This window comes from Protopterus annectens, chromosome 3.part0 (assembly GCF_019279795.1).
Source record: "Protopterus annectens isolate FY-2018-M chromosome 3.part0, PAN1.0, whole genome shotgun sequence".
NCBI lineage: Eukaryota > Metazoa > Chordata > Ceratodontiformes > Protopteridae > Protopterus > Protopterus annectens.
Genome location: NC_056731.1, coordinates 1,631,054,516 through 1,631,075,175, shown reverse-complemented (window position 1 = coordinate 1,631,075,175; position 20,660 = coordinate 1,631,054,516). Strand labels below are relative to the sequence as shown.

Sequence of the window (20,660 nt, the reverse complement as noted above, 5' to 3'; positions counted from 1 at the left end):
TGGTGGCGGCCGCAACAAAAAAGGATCTGGCAGAGAAGAAAGCCAGACTGTCCATCCGCCTAACAAAGAGTCCCAGGCCCTGGACAGGATAGGGAAGCACAGGCTTCAAAGGGATCTGGTTTCTGAGCTCTCTGAAACCTTGGCTGGTGCCATGTCTGATGAGGTCCATGATAAAGTGGCCTCTCAGCTGGTCACCATTGAATCTATATCTAACTCCTCTATGCAACTATCTCCCGCATCAGAAGGAGCAGCTAGAGCTGCGGATTCAGCTGAGGTCTTGAGACGGCATACCTGGATACGCTTGTGCAACTTCGCAGAAACCTTTAAGTCTTCTTTTCTTAATGCCCCCATTAAGGCCACCTCGTTGTTTGGACCCAAAGTTAAAAAGCACACTGGCCAGATGTGAACAGGACGGTAAGACCATTGCTGCCATAGGTGTCTGTTATTCTTCCCCTCAGTGTGCTTTTTCCCGAAACCAAAAGAGTGGGAAGATATGGTTCAAGAATTCTCAGGGTCCTTTCCATGACACACAGGCCAAGTTCTCCCACAGAGGCAGAGGGGGAATCCTACCAGCGCTCTTGAAGAGCGGCCCAACTCCTTTCCTCTGGAGGTGGTTGGGGGACATTTCTCCTTGTACCCTTCTGCCTGGCTAACCATCACCACCGATTCCTAGGTACAAAGGATTATAACTAGAGGTTATCATATCCCCTTCGATCTTTGTCCCATCCCTTCGAAAAATCTTCCCGACGTTCCACCCAGTCAAAGTGAAGAAACAGCACTAGAGATAGAAAAGCTGCTAAGAAAGAGAGTCATCCAAATAGTCCCGCCAGACCAGATAGGACCCGGAGTCTACTTGACTATTTTTGGTGCCAAAGAAAACCGGGGACTGGAGACCAATTTTCGATCTCAGTGTATTGAACAAGTTTGTGAGAGTGTAAAAATTCCGGATGGTCACAATACAGTACCAGTTCAGAGTACTGCCCTTCGGACTCTCTACAGCCCCCAGAGTGTTCACAAAGTGCATAGCAGTTGTCACAGCTCACTTGCGACTTCAAGGATTCCAGGTGTTTCCATACCTAGACAACTGGCTCATTTCCGCCCCCACCAGACATCTACTGGAAAAAACCCTGGCATACTCTCTCCTCGCTGCTCAAGGCATAACCATAAACTGGCAGAAATCCAATCTCACCCCATCTCAGTTGACAGAATTCATAGGGGTTATCTTGGACACAAAAAACTGCAGAGTGCTATTCCAGAGCACAGAATTCTAAGGATAAAGCAACAGCTAATTCCAATCCTTTCAAAGGAAAAATCCACGGCTCACTGTGTTCTACAGCTGTTGGGTTCCATGGCAGCCTCCATCACCATTGTTCCCCTGGCCAGGTTTCACATGAGGCTTCTACAATGGCTACTGCTCACCCAATGGTATCCTTTCTAGCATCCTCTTTCAACCATGATTCGAGTAACCCACAGGTGCAAACAGGATTTAAATTGGTGGATGACACACAATCTCTCACAATGGTCTCGCCCCTTCTCTCCCCAGCAACCCAAGGCCACAGTGACCACGGACGCTTCCCTGATGGGGTGGGTGGGGCTATGTCAGGGATAGACAGTCCAAGACACTTGGTCCTAACTGGAGGCCCATCTGCATATAAATGTTCTAGAGCTGAGGGCGGTGCTTCTGGTGTTGCAAGCATTCCATCCCCTGCTGCCTTCTGAGACAATTGTGATTCAGTCAGACAACATGCCAGTGGTCTGGTACATCAACAAGCAAGGTGGAACCAAATCTTACCCCATTTGTCGAGAGGCCATGAGGATATGGCAATGGGCGATGGCTACCAACCGATTTCTTCTAGCAACGCACATTCCTGGGAGTTCCAACCTGCTAGCAGACAGACTCAGCAGGTGCATTCTTCAACCTCACGAGTGGTCCCTGAATCTCTTGATAGCGGCGGAGATCTTCCACCGCTGGGGCCGTCCTTGATGCGACCTCTTTGCATCCCCGACCAACTACAAATGCAGCAACTACTTCACCCTGATTCCCCCTCTGGGACAGTCACCCAGGGACGCTCTAGTCCACGATTGGCCCTCGGGTCTTCTTTACGCATTTTCACCCTTTCCCCTCATTCCTCAGTTTCTGAAGAAAGCCCGTCAGTTGAAGAGCAAGGTGATCCTCATAGCACCATATTGGCCTCGACATTTGGTTCCCCTTCCTTTGGCCTCACCTACTAGATCGACCATGGATTCTCCATCCAACCCTGGAGTTGATCTCACACCCACAGAACGTGATTCATCCCAACTTCCTGAAGCTCACGGCTTGGCTACTGCAATTCCCTTGATTGCCAGGCAGAATGATCTTTCTTTACCAGTACGTGATATTCTCATTGCTTCTCATAAGTCTTCCACTAGAATTACTTATCTGAGTAAGTGGAAAGGATTTGCCTGTTGGCTGAAAGATAAACAAGTTAGACCCCTTCTCAGCACCAGTGTCGATAATACTAGACTACCTGGCCGACCTGTTTCAGTCAGGTCTATCGGCCTCTACCATTAGAGTTCATTTAGCTGCAATTTCTAATTTTCATGAGGGTGTCCAACATTCCTCTCATATCCCATAAATTGTGCAAGATCTTCATAAAAGGTGTGAATCATCTGAAGCCACCTTTTTAGAGAACCTATTCAACCATGGGATTTATCATTCGTTCTACAAGCTCTGACAGTGTCACCTTTCGAACCAGCCTCTTCTTGCGACCTCAAGCATTTGTCATGGAAAACCTTGTTTTTGGTCACCATTACTTCTGCCAGACATATATCTGAGCTTCACGCTTTATGTATCAAGAGTCCATACTTGATTTTTCATAGAGATAGTGTCTCTGAGAACTAAGCCGTCATTTCTGCCAAAAGTGATCTCTGAAATGTCCATTAATCATGCCATTGAATTGCCAGTTTTCTTTCCCAATCATTCAAACAGAGGAGAGTATTGCCTACATACCCTAGATATACACAGGCAAATCCGTTTTTACTTAAACAGGACTAAATCCTTTCATAAATCTGACCAGTTATTTTTAGCCTTTTCTGGACCTAGACTAAGATCTGCTGTTGCTAAGGTCACATTAGCTAGATAGTTGAAGGGCTGTGTGACCTTTATTTATACACAACGTAATATCTTGTTGCCTACTACCATGAAAGCTCATTCAACAAGGTCGGTGGCAACTTCTGCTGCCTTCCATGCCAGAGCTTCTTTACATGATATCTGAGCAGCTGCAGCTTGGGCTACACCTCATACCTTCATCAATCATTACAAATTGGATTTGGCCTCCAGGGGAAGAGTATCTTTCGGTTCTGCAGTGCTGAGGAATGTCCTTCCATGAGAGCCTCCCAGGAATAGAGGTAGCTGGGGACTCTGTCCCGTGCATAAGGAATGAACGAGGATTAACAATATCAGATAAAGAAGTTATGTCTTACCATAACGTTCCATCTGTATTGTTGATCCTCGTTCAGTCATTACGACCCTCCCTCCTTCCCCCTCCTGTGGTTTCTAGTGGATCTCACCATCCGGTTCTCTTAGGATATTTGACCAGAGGTAGCCTCTACCTTCTTTGACTTGCAAACTCAATCTGAGGTAACAGGGAGAGGGGGGTTGTGGGAAAGAGTTTAGCTCGAGAGTTTGAAGCTGACGCGAGCTTGGAAAATGGCCGGATCGGTTCCGAGCTTGGAACTGATACCCATGCGTAATGACTGAAAGAGGATCAACAATACAGATGGAATGTTATGGTAAGACATAACTTCTTTTATCCAAATTATAATGCCGTCTGCATATGTTAACAGAAGTGGAATTCTAAACTCTTGAGATTTTATATACCACACCTCTTTCATTTTGTAACTTATTTTACATACTATCACATTCATAACTAATACAAATAGTGTGCAAATCAGGTATTTTTACTTTATTATTATCATACACTGATAAACATAATTTCCTAACTTTCGCACTTATATTGCATTCTTTCATTATTACCCATTAGATTTCATGCTCAGTTGTATCAAACACCTTATTAAGGTATCCTATCATGCTTTTGCTTCTTCTTTTCTATTCATAATATCAACAACAATTTCTCTAACTATGGCTAAGATGTTTGACTCAGAGACTCAAGGTACAGTGTTTGATTCTCACCTCTGGCGGGTTGTAATTATACATCCACCATTTGCCAACTCATCTTCATAAAACAGATTTCTTTGAAACATTTCCTTAGAATCCTGCATGCATTCTACAGTCTTGAAATTGGCTTTTTCCTCAATTTCTGTCAACACTCCATTATCTCCTTCTCTCCATCTGCCTCCCTGTTTCTCCAGGTCCCACTCACAACAACGGCAGGTAAGGAAATTGACTACCACCTGAGGTCTCTCCTGAAAAGAAGCAATTAAACTAGTTGGACTAACACAGGCAACAAGTGTGTGTGTGTGTGTGTGGGGGGGCAGACTACACACACACACACACATATATATATATATATATATATATATATATATATATATATATATGCACACATATATATATATATATATATATATGCACATATATATATATATATATATATATATATATATATATATATAAAATGAAAAGTATGCATATTGTATGCTACTAATTTGCCCCTGATTTTAGCCAGATGATGGGTATACACAACTTTGCAATAGGGTTATCATGTGCAGCCTTGCTCAGGTTAGGATGTGAGCACTATAAATTGCTTGTATGTAAAGGATAGCAAGAATTTTACTTGCACCTACTTAAAGGTGTGATATCGGTAAGCATGTTATGGCGGCTGTGTTTTCTTGCCTTATAGTAACTTTTGTCTGTGTTCTAGGGCTGTTGCCTGAAAGTTTTGCAGAAGCTTCTTCTGAGTTTTGATATAGTTTGTTTTTATTCCTTTTGGATAGTTTTTGTTATTTCAGCAGGCCTTTTTTTTTGTTTGTTTTTCTAACTATTTTTTTGCCCCTGTGCAGCTGACCGTTAGCTGCCATTGGTACTTTTCTTCAATCTCAGATGCAGAGAGTTGCCTGCCACCCCCCTCACTTGACCTGTTACTTATCCCATGGTCAGGGAGGATGCTGAGGCCACCAATACAATGTCATACTTGCTCTGTAGGGATTTTTTTGTTATAGCTTAATTATACGATCATTGAGATTGACGGTGTCTTTTAGTAATGTGTTCCAGTGTTATTAAGCCAGGATACATGCTGTAAGTTTCACCACCGAGGGCTTTCATTCTGTGTTGAAAACTGCTCTCCTTCCACCTGGGACAGGCAAGCTGTTGAAATACTGCTTCATTTTCCATCACCCCTTCAGACTGTTCAGTTGCTAGGTTCACTAGTTGAACCAGTGTCACCTGGGTCATGCAGATGAAATTCTATCATAGAGTTGTTGTGTAAGATTTATCAGGGTCTTAAAGAGTGATCTAAATAGCATATGCTGGGAATTAACATGTGACATCTCTCCTCAGCTGGAGTACTATGTCCAGATTTGGAGAGATGTTAGGCTGATTTAAAGTGTGCAACAAAGGTAACATGATGTTGAGTGGGTGATCCGATCGCTAGGAAGGACTGAGAGGCAATATGAGAATAAAAGATGACAAGAAAGAGGAAGAGTGGGCTACAAAGTGCTGGCTGTGATAATGGTATCATATAAATACACCAGATCATCAGGGGTGGGTGACTGAAGTAGTACCTTGGTCATCTCAAATAAATAAATAAATCAACAGATGTTTTGAGAGAGTAGAGGCATGAATATAAACTAAAGTTATTACATTTAAAACCTTCGAGGGCAATACTGTTTTACATAGTAGACAGTGTTTGGTGTGATAGATTATAAATCTACTGATAGAAAAAATACATGAGCTGCATAGGGCTAGCACTAACACATGCACAGACTCTGTCTGATGAAAGGTCTTCAGCTTTCAGTGACTTGATGTACTCGTATTGCACTGGTTTATCTTACAAGTGGGGATCTGTAAATCATATTATAATGCTGAACTTCCCGCCTACTTTTGAAAGCGGTAGTAGTGAGCTTGCTTGACGGCCATTTGTGTGATAATGATGAAGGTAAGGAGACTGTTCAGTAGACAGACCTTTGATTCAGTTGATGTTTACATGTGCTTGATGGACGTGAAGAAGACATATGACTAGAAAGTCTTAATGGGGCCCTGCTGCATTCCATTTAGTCTCTGTATTTGAAGACAGAAAGTTATACCTATACTTTCTGAATTAAGTAAAATGCATTTGAGGTGTGCATAGGACTTCCATCTTCAGTTCTTTTGTGAGGAGGTTAGTGAGTAGCTTACAGAGCTAATTCAGAGATGTTCCTTTATGAGTTTTTGGTGTGTTTCTGTGAATTAAGCAAAAAAAGTGCCTTTCATGGAAATTTATAATGCTGAAGCTTGAAAATATATAAATGTTTATCCGTATTTTTATCCGAATCAGAAGTACGGAAACAATCTCACATCAACCCCATCCACAAAGGAGGCAACTCTTTTGATCCATCCAATTTCTGTCCTATATCCATCTTATCACCCATGTCCAAAATTCTCGAGAGAGGTATCCATCAGCAGGTAATTGAATATCTATTGCAAAACAATCTTTTAACCAAAACCCAACATGGCTTTCGACCTAGCCACAGCACAGCTACAGCCCTATTATCTTTTACAGACACTGTGAACAAGGCCAGAGATGCAGGATGCTATACAGACTCTGTATTCCTTGATCTCTTTAAAGTCTTTGACACAGTGTCTCACCCATTACTTTTGAACACACTGTCTAACTTAGGCTTCTCACATAACACAGTAAAATGGTTTCAGAGCTACCTCAAGGATCATAAACAAGCAGTGAAAGGGTCCAACAAACTCTCACCCTTTCTCCACAACCCTACTGGAGTCCCCCGAGGCTCAATCCTAGGACCCCTACTCTTCAACATTTTCACTAACAACCTTCACACTACCTCTCACCCTGGGACCCTGATTCAGTATGTTGATGGATTCAACCATGATCTGCACTGCTCAATCACTACCAGAACTACTCTCAAAAACTTAACAGTCCTTTACAGCAGTTGAATCCTGACTAAGAAATGCTCAACTTTTCCTAAGCCAAAGAAGACAAACTAGTACTCTTTCATCCCAAAAGCACCTCCCTTGACACTGATCATTTTAACATCCTTGCATCTGAGAACCCTGCCATAGAAATAGTGCAGGAAACCAAACTCCTAGGTGTTATCATTGACAATAAGCTTTCATTTGACCCCCATATACAGCAAAATATAAAGAGAACACATCAAAATTGGGACTCGTATAGAAACAAACATTTTTTTTACTGCAGCAACCAAAACTACCCTTGCAAAAACATTTTTACTTCCCTCTCTTCTTTATGGTGCCCCTATCTTAATTAACTTACAAAATTCTACCCTATGCAAGTTGGAACAGTGCTACAACAAAGTTGCAAAGTTTGCCACAAACTCTAAATATCACACACACCACTGTAAACCACTCCTACAATTAAACTGGCTTGAACTACCCAACCAAATTGCCTTTATTCAGCTATCCACCTTGCACACAAGGACGTCGGGAAGCGTACGTACTGTACGCACTTCAGTACAGTTTTTCAAATGAAGGGGTAGAAGATAGGCACTAGGACCCAGGGAGAACCCCATCCTAAACCGAAAAGAAAAAAAAAAAACTCTCAACTATCCTGAATTGTACAGAAAGTTCTGTTTTAGGTATGAAAATAAGAGGGTGGCATGCATTCCTGAATGGTCCCTTTAATGCCGGTTTATCTTTCACTTAATTTGCATCATCATACAGTGCCTACATGCCCTGAGGTGTGTCAGCAATGCGCAAGGATGAATGAGATTGCATTAGACTCAGAGCCATGTGTTGCATGAACAACTAACTATCGGAAAGTAAAGCAATCGTAATCAGGCAACTTTGCGTAACTGCGAGTACGTGGCATTGCGTCAAAACACATTGAGAGGATTTCTGAAGTTTTACTGCACCCGAATCCTCTAATCTAGTTGGGAGAGTCAGGAAAGAAAAGAAGAGGAATTAGCTTGGCAGATTCCAATGCAGATGCGCGCGAACACTGACTGGGGAACGAACAGGAAGCAGAAGCACTGGTGCACTCCATACCGCCATCAGGATGAGACTAAAATTAGTAAGTAAAACAGAAAAATAACCCAGGCCAGGCAGCAGACAATATAGTATGGATATTATGGGATTGGATATGCAGGGCTCTTTGTGCAAGCACTGAGTCTGTTGCAAGGAGATATTATAAGGTGCTGAGAGGTAGTATTAAAAAAACATTATATGCTGCTATCTAATACAGACTGTACTAAGTCAAACATGTAGATTAAACTATAAATTTGAATTTACAGGGCTACTGAATTTGTATCTTCCATAACTTTCTAAGCACTTCTTTAATCCCTTAAAGTTTTAGAACAATGTCTATAAATTGTTATATTATGATCTCTGTAAACGAGCAACATCTTGTCACTTGCCTGTGCAGCATTACAGGCTTGGCAGTTCAGATGCAGTATGTGTTTTAATTTTGATGATGGCCGTTTTAGAACACAGTTAACTATAACACTTTTCAGAAACTGTTTCTTATTATTAAATGTTTTTTGTCTGCAGATTTTTCTTTTGTTGTATCCCAATTAACATTTATATCATTGTATATTAATGATATTGATGTTAGTAATAATAGCTGAGGCAGGAAGTATTTACTGTCTTAAATGTAGGGGCAAAACAGAAAAAAATGAAAGACAACGAAATAAATGATAGTCACATAATGCAAAAAATGCCTTGGTTAAGACTGCATCAGATAGATGTTGTCTAAAGAGCGCTAACTGACAAATTAACGCTATCTAGAGGGGGGGGGGGGGCTGTATGAAATCAAAATGATCTCCTGGTGCCCTGGTGTGGATTTCCCTTAGTTCTTTATCTAGTATTGCTTCAGTGAGTAGTGGTACTGCCTGTGTATATATGATGCCTGCAGAAAGAGTTGTGCTAGAAGGGAGGGGGAGAGATTGTGGCTATTTCTGTTGTGTACTTGTGTACTGGCTGCTAATCCTTGTTTATTTTTTATTTTTATTTACTGATCTCAGACTCTAGACTGTTAACTGCTTTGTCTGGCTGTGGTTTTCTTCAGTAAAGTCTACTGTTCTTTTCCTCTTGACAGAGAGCATGTCTCACTCCTGAATATGTAGGGCAGGGTAAGGTAAGTAATTGCAACATAGGAAGCATTTCAGAACAATGAAAGTTTTGAAGTTTTTTATACAAGCTGGCAAGTAGTGTAGTATGTTTTATTATTTTATGTAATCTGTTATCCACTGTTATATTAAACTGTAACAGCCAAGGCAGCAATTGTGTGTGTGTGTATGATTCATATGCATGCATGTGTGTACATCTAGTGATAGACCTGGCTTGTCAGGGGCAGTGTAACTTTGTTTTAATCTGTGGACAAATAGCAGTATTTATATTTAAAGATGCGCACTGCACGAGGAGCAAATAAACTCTTCTGGCTGATGTGCTTGCTGGTGACTGTTTGGTCATTATTTCTTTAACATTCCTTATTCTGATATTTCAGACGTGTGCAGAAAAGGTCTCCATACTTTATCTAAGGTATCATATTGTCTAGGCAAAACAAGTTCAAATATTTTCTGAAATTATTTTTTTCCACTTTCGTCTCAGTCAAATATCAGGCAGGTGGCTATCTTTTGTGACTAGGGGTACAGAGTCATGCTGTGTATGCACATTTGATGGCAACAAGTTATATTACATTACTGTCACTGTATATTCTTTTACTTTCCTTAAAGTCTAATACCAGAGAGGTACACTAAAAGTAGCTGGTTTAGGGATGAGAGAGAAGAGGCATGCTGTTGTGGGCATGGCAGCAATAACTTGAAATTTATGATGATGGGCATTTGATCTTTCATGTTCATTCCAATATAACAGCATGGAAGTGCACAGAAGGTAACTAACTTTTTATTTTTTGAGGGTATTAAGGCAGGCACTATGTCCTGATATTGTTTGTGTATCCTTCAAACCATTCATCTTCACAGTTTATAGGGGATGATTATTTGGTCAGCTTTTAACATTAAGCCTTGGGACTAACCCAGTCAACAAAGAATGGATAAATAAATAAATAAATGTATAATGAGAACAAGAGTGATGCTGGGTGTTAATAGAAGCATGAGTGGTGGGAAGGTGCAGACGAAGAGAGATGGAAGCAGTCAGTTAAGAGAGAATTGTTTATTGAGTAAGCTATCAAAAATGGAAGTATTGAGAGCTAGATGTTAAGCGAGAAGAATGGGAACAGGGGAGTGGGAAGGAAGGAGGATGATGAAAAGAGGAGTCTTAAGGGGGGTATGGTGGGGAGTTGGTGCAGTTGGAGGAAGAAACTGGAACAGAGCCTTTACAATGGCATTGGTTTACGTGCCCAGAAATTGCTGGCTAGTGATAGCATAATTATTTTTAAAGAAATTAGGTAGCAGCTGTAATATGTTACATGGGTTAAGTTATCATTCTGTTAATTAAGTGAGGTAATGTTTTAGGCTTTCCTGAATTGCAGTGCAGTGAATGAGTTCTTACAGCTGGCATTATAGTTTTCTAGAATGTGGTGTTTAATATAGAAAGGGTGTGGTTAAATCACACAGTCACGTACTCTGAGCATAACCATTTGAAAAAGGGAAGGGAAAGGAGGTCTTATTGATGTTGGACGTTAATATTGTGAGGGGATTGATGAACTCTGTAGGTAACCATGCTGCTGGCATAGACAATGATGCAGAGATTTGGGAGGTCTGTTGAGAGACTTTTGAAGTAAATGAAGAAATGCAGGCATGATAGAATGGAGCCCCAAGGGACTCATTTGAGTTGGGAGCTTTGGTTGAGGATGAATAGCCTATTTAAACTTTGAAATTATGATTGGAAAGAAAGATGAGGAACTATTGGAAGCTTGGCTTGGATACCATTGGCTAGATGGGCAGTGTGAAAGAGTGGATGGGCTACCATGGCAACTGCTTTGGTTAGATGTAAACAATTGCTGCTGTGACTTGCTGTTTGCTGTATCCACTAGGATCTCATGTCTCAATAGCTGTCATTGTGGTCCTTTTGGCCCAGAATCCATGGTGGTTGGGGAATAGGTGTACTTGGTCAGCAACACACTTAATCTAATGTTTTTGGCTTTTTACCAAGCATTTGGAGTATTGAAATGGGTGTGCATTTGGGTTGTTTTTGGAATCTGTTTAGTAATGGCACCATTCTATATTTTAGGAACTTATTGCAGCATAAGAAGAGTGAATGAAATAGTTCAGCATTAGATTTTATGAACCACAAGCTTCTCTTGCATTGTGGCCAGTATGATAAGTAACGTACTAAATGCTGATGTAGGGTCTGTAGAGTTATAATATTGTTTTGAAGGTTGTCACCGGGAATTTTATTGGTTATGTTTTCAATACCAAACAGGTATAGCTTGGAACGCTGTGCGTCTGACAATTGAGAGTTTATTGGCATTGGAGGAGACACTGGATGAATTTAGTGAGCAAGCATTCATGAGAAAGAGGTCCTTTGATGGTTATTTAAGGGTTTTTAGTAAAGACACTCTTCTATTCTCTGGAAATATGATTTTAAGCAGTGCAGTGAGTGAAGTCATTTAGAGAATTTGTGCCAAGGAATTGTGGGGAGAATCTGGTTACGATAAAAATAGAGAATGCTCCCCTGTGACCTGGCCAAATTTCCTGTAGTCAGTATGAATACTACATGGGGTCTCCTGAAAAGAGGCTTCTGGCCTAGAGGGACCAACTTGATCAACGATAGATTGCTAGATAGATAGACAGACAGACAATCTGATCAGGCAGTACTGCTGTATTCAACATTTTTATATCAGAATGAGTGTTCGGTGCAGTTTTCTGGCACTGGTAGCTATAGTTATCCTGGTTTATTTGACATATTGTATGTACCTATGTAAATTTGGTGTATGAATATGACATTCAGTGGTTAGTTGGGTAAATTCCTTGACAGCCTTCACCTGGTGTAGTTATAACTGTGTGAACTGAATGGACTGCTGTGACTGGCTAGCTTGACATGGTGCAGAGATTATTTGTGGGACAGCAATGTGACTTCTCGAACTGTACACTACTACAAAAGGCCAGTCATGTGAGCACTTGTATGATGGATGTTTGAGAGCTGTGCCACACAATGTTAAAAATGCACTCTTGAGTGCTCATCTGGATTCAGTTAGCCATAATGTAAATTGGTAATCTACTTTACATGCTTTTCCACACTTGAACTGAAATATCCATTTTTGTTTTATTGTTTAATCATATAAATGATTAGCATCCTGGCATATGTTTGCCAGGGATGGGAGAGAGAGCAGCACTGTGAAGGGGATGTGGCTTGAACAGCAATTTGTAAGGGATGTGGGTGGAGATCAATGTGTTGACATGGGTGCGGTTTGGTGGTGGGGCAGCAGACTGGGAGTTGTGAGTACAAATCTTAAAATCCTGGCTACACCCCTGCTTCCACAACCTTATTTTCAAGCCTACTGCTTGCCCTGCACTAGCCAATCTAGTCACACCTTACACACCAAATCGATCCATACTACCAGAAGACAGAAATCTCTTAGCTATCTCAAAATCCACAAGAAAACCTGGTCACTCTCTGTATTCATACTCTGTCTGTATACTTCGGAATTCACTACCTGTAGCTACCAGGTTTATTCCTGGCCTAACCCATTTCAAAGCCTCTTTAAAAAATCATCTCAAAAATACATGGCTGTGCTCCTGCATATAGCCTGGCTAATGCTCAGATCTTCCTCTTCTCTCACATTTCAGTCCCTCACAGACTACAAGATCCTAAAGCTCTTCTAACTCCTTCTCTACTTCTATACCATATTCTTAAGCTGCTGCTCAGGCTTTTATTGCTTATATCCTTCTTAACTCTCTCTCACTAACTTTCTGGCTGGTATTTCTACATCATCTATGATGAGAGTGACTTATCGTATATAATGTTTTAACTGTATAGAACTGTTTAGATGTGTAGTAATATATTACAACATCTTGTAGCAGTTTGTTCTTTCAACTTATTTTTTGTATAGTATTTCTAATGTAATCTTTGTTGTATTGGCTTATACTGTATTTGCATTGTACTGTATGTGGAGCTTTTCTCCCCGGGCCACTGCTGAACACGTGTTTTCTCGACCCAGTCAGATCACCCCTGTAAACAAATGTCAAATAAATAAATAAATAAAATGTCTGTCAGTCACCAACTTCAAGTTGTCAAGCCTTGTAGAGAGGCTACAGTTTTTTTCTCCGCCTTTATAGAGGTTTATTTCCAAGTGTAACAGTTATTTCACATTCCAGATAAGTCATTGCTCATAGAGTATTATTTCAAAGTGTGCACTTGTTGCATGAATTGCTTCTTTTCAGGCTGCAGCTGTAATCTGTAGAAAGTACTTAGCAACAAGGTATAATGTAGAACATACCAATTAGGATTTGTTGTCTGAATGTGAAAGCAGTCGGGCTGCTGCAGTGTCTTAACTTTGTTCACTTTCTCTCTTTCTCGCTGTGTCTTTTGCTGCAGGATAAGCAAGGGGTGCAAATTGCATTTGAATCACTTCAAACAAATCTGGTGGATTTGCATCAAAGAAAATCGGTTACTATGGTAAGTATTATATTATTTATATAGTCATCTGTTTTGTAATGTAGTTAATAAATACTAAGTTATATTATTTAGGCTAGTTTCCTATTTTGAAGGTGATTTACTTGTACAGACCTTTTTTTTTTTTGTTTATGTTAGGCGTTTGTTATACATTTGAATTAATATTATCCTTCTTTTGAGTATTTGTCCTTAACTTCTGCTGTTTTCTCTTCAGTTTTAAAGGACTTTGGAAAACATTTGTTATCAGCAGTACATAAAGCCTGTTATTTTTGTTTCCATGAGCACTGTCAAACTATTAGTTCAATACAACCCTTAAATTAAATCAAAACTAGTAACACTACTGTTTACATACTATTTTGCAAGAGAGAGAGAAATGTTATGCTGAACAAGTGTGATTGCAGTGAAGGTAGAAACAATGCTTTAATCACTGTGGAAGGTGGAAGTATATGAATGTATACTTCCTGGTTGTTCTTTGACAGCCAGATGAGATACTATGTGTCTTTTTCCAGTGCATCACAGATGCAGCAGAAGATAAACATCATTAAATAATATTATAGCTATCCATGATGTTTTCGTAAAAGGAATAGTTTTTCCTTTCCTTGTTATCTTCTTTTTATTTTTTGTTAACAGATTTGTCCTCAGCTTTAACACATACAGTGTCTTGCATGATTCTTCATAGGTTGGTTCTGGGCTGTCGGCCTTAGGGCCTATGCAACCCTAGCCATAACAATTTCTGGCTATTTCTTCCCACAGTATTTACTTCCCTGGACCCCTGTCTAGCAAGGCGACTGACGTGCTCCCCAGGGTGAATTTCCTATCTCCAATCCAATCATTAAGGTTCCTTTTGAAGAGGGCCAAAGAGGCACTCTGCTTGACATGTATGGGCAGTCTATTCCAGAGTCTGGGGAGTCTCTGGGTCAGGAACCTATCCCTCCAGCATATTTTGTTCTTTGTGATGGCAAGGTTTAGATCTCTGGAGCGTGCGTCTCTGAGGGATTGGGATTTCTTTTAAGTGTAGCATGTCCAACACCTCTGGGTTTGACATGGCCTTGTATGTTAAGCAGAGATTGCCTCTTGAGTAGACGATATGCGACAGGGTATAGGTGGAGTTTTTTTAGACGATCAGCAGAGGATATCTGCTTTAGGTCTGTGATTCTTTTATTGAGGTATTTCTGCAGCCTTTCTAGTTGTTGCAGATGTCTTGAGAGGTACATACAAAGCAGGGTGTTGTATTCTATAGTGGGTCTAATGAGGGATGAGTACAGTGGGACAATGACCTCCTTTTTTCTGGATGAAAAGCCCTTAGTGATGAGGTGTGCCACATAGAAGGATTTCCTTACTGTTGTGGCGATGTGGTTATCGAAGGTGAGACCACTGTCCACCTGTGTCCCTAAGTCTCTTATCACACTTTCGGTGTTTAGTGTACTGCCACCCATATGGTAATTCATGGGTACATGTTTTTTCCCAAAGGGGATAACTGTACATTTCTTGGCACTGAGCTTGAGCCCATGGCTCTGGCACCAAGCATCTGTTTCTGTAAGGCCCTTTTGTAGAATATCTACATCATTTGGGGATTCAATAATGGCTCCCAGTTTGCAGTCATTTGCGAACTTTGTTAGCTAGAGTCCCTTAGTGTTGGCCTGTACTTCAGAGAACTAGATGCCAAACAAGAGTGGTCAAGGACTGAACCCTGAGGTACTCCACTTGTCACTTGTCTGGAGCTAGATTTGGAGTAGGCTACTTTTACAGTGTGGGTTCTGTCAGTAAGCCAGTTGCCAACCCATCGAGTGACATAGGGATTAATGCCCAGCTTAGTAAGTTTATCTATTATTCCAGAGTTTGGGGATGGTGTCAAAAGCCTTGGCGAGGTCCAGGTAAGCTGTGTGGACCAGCTTACCCTTGTCCACGGCTCTGGAGACTGATTCAAAGAGACGAATGGTCTTTGGAACATTTCTGTCACGAAGTGGATGAACAAAGTAAACATAAATTAAAAATATGATGCAGAGTGGATTTATCATTGATTCCAGTGACATTTGCTAGAACTGCAGAAAACTTCTAGTATGCTTCTGTAGTAAATGGATAAAATACCAGCAGAGGTTCATCATTTGCTCACTGCTGCTGTAGCCTTAGCTGCATGGGTTGTATCCTGCATAAGATACAGCAGCTTCCAGAGCACACAAGCACTTTTCTTGTGCCCAAACTATTGGCAGCTCAGGCAGAGCTTAAAAAATCAATGGAATCCACTTTTTTTCAGAAAATCTGAATCTCAGTTTTTCTCTTTGGCAACAGATACTTTCAGACAAATGGGTTCTGAAAATCATTCATCAGGGTTACAGATAGCAGTGGGAGGAAATGCCTCCTTTCCAGGGGGTCATTCCTAATACTCCTGGTTAGGCTATTTTGTTTCCATCTGATGTTCTTCGTGTTTCACTGTTGCAGTCATTACATTTGGGTTATCTGCTTGCAGTAGCCCTCAGTCAACCTGATTAACGAAGTCTTGGGGCCTGCTTCTGTTGCTGTCCCCTCTTCCATGAGGTCAGGTCATCAGGGGTATAATGCATGCAGCCTATGCCATTACATCAGTCTTATGCCATTACATCAGTCTTTCTTGCCATGTAGTGCCGAAAGCAGAAGCAGTTCGCAGGTGCCGGTTGGCCGACTCCTGAAATTTTCATTTTCAAGTTTCAGAACTGAAGTCTTCAACTAAAGCCAAGTACCCCGTTGGGGAAACTTTTTCTTGCTCCTTCAGATGTCAGTAAAAGTTAATTGCATTACTTGGGGAAAGCAAATACCTCACAAAGATTTTCATTCGTACTGTATTCCTTGCCTAGGCCCTGACCACGAAGTACCTTGCTGTCGGTTTTGTGCTTTATTTAAACAGCGCACTATCCATCGTCGGTATATTTTCGCCTCTAAAATGTTTCGGTTCTTGGTTTAATTATCCAGAAATGTCGTCGGTTAACCATCTGACTACCAGGATTCTGAAAAAACACAAAGATAAAGACAGGGACAGGCCGCCGAGGTCCAAAGCTGCCGATGACGCTTCTCCTAAGCCAGTTGCCAGTTCGCCAGTACTCAGTGAGGCACTTTTGCAGCCCCTGATACCCACTACTTCTGACTCGCAGGCCTCTACTGAGACCCATTCGGAGTCCGGTATGCCGCATGATGCTTCAACTGTGGAACCTGCGGATGTCTCTACCTTGGATGGGTCCGTAGCCACTGTGCAGGCACCAGCTTCTGAGGGTGTATTCAGGTCTACGGACTTGCATATTAAACCGATGCCTCCTTCTTCATTTAGGCCCAAATCTCGAACCATGACTAAGAAACTGGTGCCCAAGCCGCATGCTCAGGCCTCTATGCCTAAAAAACAAATAAGAATGGCTGAAGATCCTATAGCTCTAATCAGGGGAAGCCAACCCCCCCCCCCCTTTAAGAGACTTCTGACCAGGATTCTGATTTTTCTGATTCTTCTGATGATCTGGATTTGCCCTTATCTACTTATGAGGATTCTGATGCAGAGGACTCTGTTCCCTCTGCTTCCCCTCCAGAGGATTTTTCTTTTGGTGAGACCTTACATACTCTAAGGGAGCATTTCTACTGGGAAAGCCAGGATTTTTCTGATTCACAAAAGAGGCTTAGGGATTTCTTACTCCTGCCTCAGCACAGGCCTTTAGCTATACCTCCTGTACTAGACATTGTTGTTGATGCCTTTTCAGAATCTAGTTTGGCCCCTGATTCTTTGCCTCCTACTCCCAGAAAACCTGACACATATTACTGGGTTCCTGATTCACACAAGTTCCTTTTTAAAAATCCTATTGTGGATCCAGAGACTATTTAACAGGGACCCAAGGGCATTAAGGCTTCTACTGCTAAAAATCCTACCCCCCTCTGATAGAGACTCCAAGGTGCTGGATAGATGGGGGTAAGAAGATTTACACTTCTGCAACCTTGGCCATTAGGGCTTTAAACTGCCAGTTTCATATGTTTAAAGTATCAACAACATGTTATTGGATTGCTTAAACAGAAAATGATGTTGATTCCTGACTGTACTGAAAATAAAGAATTACAGGATTTAATGCATTCTGCTGAACAGGTAGGAAAACGTTTACAATGTGGATTTGATTCATTAGAGGCCTCTTGCAGGGCTGCTGTCACTGGGTCTGTGCTCAGAAGGCATGCTTGGCTTAAGGAGCAATCTTTGCCTGATCATGTTAAAGCTAAATTGTTGGATGCTCCCTTAAATCAGGACCGCCTGTTTGGCAACGAGGCGATAAAGCTAAATCTATGGAAACTGTTAAAATTTCTTACAAGTTAAGCCTCCTAGATTTAGTAGGCACTGGCCCTCTAAAAATTGGACCTTTCCAGCCCCTTCCAGGTCTTCTCAAGCCAAACCCAGACACAGTAGAAACCCCAGGTTTCAGTCCCAAGGGACACACAAGACTAAGCAGTGAGGGGGGGGGGGGTTCCGCACCAAAATCTGGGAGTAGTAAGACTCCCCCCTATGACTTGCTTTTAAAACTTCCAAGCACTTCCCAACGGAATGCCCCTTTAGGCGGAAAGATTGGTCTGCAGGCCAAAAACAGGGAACTCATTACCCAGGACAAATGGGTTTTAAATATAGTGTTCCAAGGATACAGATTTCATTTCCACACGTTGCCAACACCAAGCGAGTGGCCAAATCAGTGAACAGAGGCCCAAAATCAAGTACTGTCTCTTTTAAACTTGGGGGCTATTCAGTTGGTACCAGTAGAGGAAAAGGGACAAGGTTTCTATTCGAGACTTTTCCTGATACCCAGAAAAGGCAATAAATGGCATCCTATCCTGGACCTTTCTACTCTAAACACCTTTCTGGTGATTCCAGAATTCAAGATGCTGACTCTTCACCAACTGCTTCCTATGCTAGGCAAAGATGCATGGTTGGCAACACTAGACTTAAAAGGAGCATACCTGCACATCCCTATCAGGGAGTCTTGCAGAAGATACCTACGCATCAAAGCAGGCTACATGGACTATCAGTTCCCCTGCACTGCCCTTTGGCTTATCTACTGCGCCCAGGGTATTCACAAAGTGCCTAGCTCCAGTCATTGCATTTTGCAGGCAAAGAAATATCAAATATACCCATACCTGAATGATTGTCTAATTCAGGCAGAAAGCCAGGACATTCTTTTGAATCATCTGGCCTTTGTTCAAAGGGTACCGACTTGTCTGGGGTTCACCATAAACGAAAATAATTCACACCTGGTACCCTGTCAAAAAATTATATTCCTGGGAGCAAGCTTGAATACAACTTCCCAGATGGCTTTCCTCACTCCAGAGAAACGGATTCATCTGCAAGACAAATACTGCAAGCCTTGGGGTGCATGGCCTCCTGCATTCTTCTAATTCCATATGCAAGGCTGCATATGAGGAAACTACAATTGTATCCCAAAAGCCTACGGTGTCAACGTTCACAGGATCTAGAAGCAAGGGTTACTATCATATCTTGCCTACGCCTAGAGTTCCTTTGGTGGGCAGAGGCCTGCCACCAAAACAGGGGACTACCATTCACATTACCCACTGCCGCTCAAATCTTAACAGACGCATCAGACTATGCATGAGGGGCTCACCTGTCAGGGAAGTGCATTCAGGGCAAATGGAACCCAAGTCAAATGCACCTGCACATAAATCAAAAGGAAATGTTAGCTGTACAGAATGCTCTGACAGCCTTCAAGGATCACATTCTTCCAGGACAACTAATGGTAAAGACTGACAACACCACTGTCATGTGGTACTTAAACAAGCAGGGGGGTACACATTCTTACCCCCTCTGCAGACTAGCCATGGCATTGTGGAACACAGTCTTGAGCTACCAAGTGAATTTACAAGCTCAGTTCCTGTCAGGAAAACTAAATACACTGGCAGGCGGACTATGCAGAAACCTCATGGACCCACACAAGTGGAAACTGGAACCAAGGCTTTTCAACCTGTTGACAAGCAAATGGGGGAGCCCAGATATAGACCTGTTTGCCTCCCCCCAAAACCATCAACTGGTCAAATTTTGCACAAGTATTCCCCAGAAGTTAGCTTGGAAGTGGATGCTCTATCCTTCAGGTGGAAAAACTTATCAGTTTATGCCTTTCAACCTCTGCCTCTGCTCTCCAAGGTACTACTAAAGATCAAACAGGACAAGCCAAGGACGATTTTTATTGCACCAGACTGGCCTCGCCAACACTGGTACCCACTCTTGCGCAGTGTGTCTTGCTTGGCTCCACGGCACCTGCCTCAGACTCCTTCCCTGTTGCTTAGCAGGAGAACCAGATTCTGTACCCTCAGCTGCAAACCCTGAACCTAGCAACCTGGCTAATTACCTAATCTCTCCTTTACCATCCCTCTGTAAATCAGTGATGGATATAATTTTAGATGCAAGGAGGCCTAGTACTAGGAAATCTTATGCTGCAAAATGCAAAATGGAAAAGATTTTGTGCCTGGAACCAATCTCAAGGAATGAACGCAGCAGTGCCCAGTTTACCTCAGATTCTACAGTACTTGACTGAGATGCTTCATAAGGGCTTGTCCTTTTCCTCCATCAAAATTCATGGCTCGGCCATTTCAGCTCATTACAGCACAGAGCCTCCCCTCTTCTCTCACCCACTGCTCAAGCAGTTCCTCAGAGGGGCCACAAATTTAAGGCCACCACAGAGAGCTCCAACCCCAGCCTGGAATCTTAACTTTGTCTTTGAGAAACTCACTCTTTCTCCCTTTGAGCCAGCTGCTACTGCAGATTTATAATTTCTTTCCTGGAAAACAGCTTCCCTTTTAGCAATCACTTCTGCAAGAAGGCTATCTGCAAGAAGGCTATCTGAATTACAGGCCCTTATGGCAGTGGAACCTTTCATCATCTTTCATGCGGACAGGGTGTCCCTCAGAACCACTCCCTCCTTCATGCCCAAGGTGGTATCCAGTGCGGCTCTTAATTAGTCCATTCATT

The 20,660-nt window shown here is 41.9% G+C and overlaps 1 protein-coding gene across 3 annotated transcripts in view; it reads left to right on the top strand.

The window, feature by feature from the left end:
- Positions 1–20,660, top strand: part of NCALD (neurocalcin delta) — a 1,186,843-nt gene that overhangs the window by 258,437 nt on the left and 907,746 nt on the right. For all 3 annotated transcript variants that reach the window (XM_044065662.1, XM_044065663.1, XM_044065664.1), the window contains one exon: positions 13,616–13,696. The gene's annotated coding sequence lies outside the window, so the exon portion shown is untranslated. The remainder of the gene's footprint in view (positions 1–13,615; positions 13,697–20,660) is intronic.